Below are 1,915 nucleotides of genomic sequence, written 5' to 3'. Positions count from 1 at the left end.
ACTTTTTAATTGAATTTGCCAACTATTAAATATGTCTATATTCGACACATATTCACAAAACTTTTTATATCCCTTCAACATGAAAGGAAATTTGAGGCTTTTAATGCATTTTCTGTTATGATAGAATCACGTGACTGCCGACAAACAGATACCATTTACTGATTAATTGATTTACATAGTTTATGAAATGTTAATTGCAATTTCTGGTCATCCTTCGAACACCATTAGTTTATTACCTACATCTCTATAAATCAATGTAAATATAGTTATACGATGATAACTAAACAAGTTTAATCATATGGGGAAAACTTGAACATCTCCAAATGGAAAGTAATCCAATGCTTTAAAAGGAATATCTTCGTTTAAGATACATAATTGTTTAAAAATACTTAACATTTTCCTCAGATGTAGTTTTGTACAAGACCATTTCATATTTTCACATGGGCGACAGGGAAAGACTAGTAATTATTGAGAATTTGGTATTTTCAATTGCCCTACTCTTGGTACCATCAAACTGTCTTTCCTGCCGTCCAGTCTTTAAAGATGGGTAGTTTGCTAACTCCTCCTCCTTCCATATGCTTTACTCGAGCGAAAACGCCGACTAGGAGGCAGGCAGCCCGGCCGTCGGACAGTATCAGAGACAGAGACAGAGACCTCACTCACCTGGAAAGGTTTCCACATTTTTATTTGTCCGACATGCCTTTCTTAGGCTAAAGGCTATTATTGGGATCCCTGGTCTACGTCACCCTCTTGTGAAAATCTGCCAAAAATCCATCTGCAACGCCTTTGTGCATGGTTCGACACTGGTGAGTACCAAGAATATATAGGGCTTATTTTTAAGGTTATCATTGGGAACTCTCATTGCCTTGTGTTGCCTATTAAAGTTTTTCCTGTCTGTCATTTTTAATCTTATGAAGATTCGTAATAGTTTTTTTTTTTTGTGGTCAATATGTTTTCTATATCGTTTTCTCTTGTCCTTTCAGGTGATTTAGCTCTCGGACTAGTAACTCTAGCTTATTCATAAATTCACGTTGTTAACACTTTGGTAAGAGAATCGTCTAATACATTAATGTTTCGAGTGATTGTATTTATGACGAATTGTCTCCCATATTACGACCCGAGCAAATTTATATAGGTTTACCGTTCATTTCAGGATGGTGTTCGGTTTCGATGTATCGGCCCTTTTATTTCCTTCCTGATACTAATGTAAACCTCAGTTGCTCAATTGTAAGGTAATTTTAAGTGGGTTATTATTCCGATGGGTATATTCTTCTACATAAATGACCATGCTTTTTAGATACTAATCTTCCATGAATATTTCTTTACAGACAGCGAGCGAAGCAGAACGAAGGAAACGCCCTACGATTTACGTGAATTGCCTTGTTCTCCAACCAATTGTTTGTAACTCCGTTACTACGTTATTTTAAAGGCTTATTTATGTAATAAATATCATATTTAATTACATTTTTCCTTCCAACCTTTATTTCAAACCACAGAATTTTTATGGTGTTCTGCTTAAGTTTATTTGAATTTTACGCAGTCTTCACTCGGTGTATTACATTCTTTAAACTTATTTTTAATTGAAATTATGAAAGAGGATTATTTTCTTAGAATGAACCCTTGGATATGCATAATTTTGCTTATGATTCTTCTGCGAAAATATATACTTTTTTCAATGTTTTCAACTTGAATGGCATTAGGTTGACGTTTCCCTTTAGGTAGTAAACAAGAATGTAAGCACTAAATTTCCGTTGATGATTGTGAATGATAAAAAAAAAAAAAAAAAAAAAGTTCCTGAGCTGAAACCTTCTGTAAATATTCTTACATTTCAATAAAAGAATCTAAATAGGGATGCAAAAGTACTAGGATTTTTTTTTAATATATATATATATATCCCGTATTTATTCAAATCTCT

At 33.4% G+C, this 1,915-nt stretch overlaps 1 long non-coding RNA gene across 1 annotated transcript; it reads left to right on the top strand.

Moving 5' to 3' along the window:
* The first annotated feature begins 788 nt into the window (after positions 1–788).
* LOC137636477 (uncharacterized) lies at positions 789–1,483 on the top strand. Its single transcript, XR_011043112.1, has 3 exons — positions 789–1,045; positions 1,154–1,232; positions 1,329–1,483. It is a non-coding gene; the product is annotated as an uncharacterized lncRNA (long non-coding RNA).
* The last annotated feature ends 432 nt before the right edge of the window (positions 1,484–1,915 follow it).

The sequence above is a fragment of the Palaemon carinicauda genome, unplaced genomic scaffold, assembly GCF_036898095.1.
Source record: "Palaemon carinicauda isolate YSFRI2023 unplaced genomic scaffold, ASM3689809v2 scaffold3090, whole genome shotgun sequence".
NCBI classification, from domain to species: Eukaryota; Metazoa; Arthropoda; class Malacostraca; order Decapoda; family Palaemonidae; genus Palaemon; species Palaemon carinicauda.
This window is presented reverse-complemented; position numbering and strand designations above follow the sequence as displayed.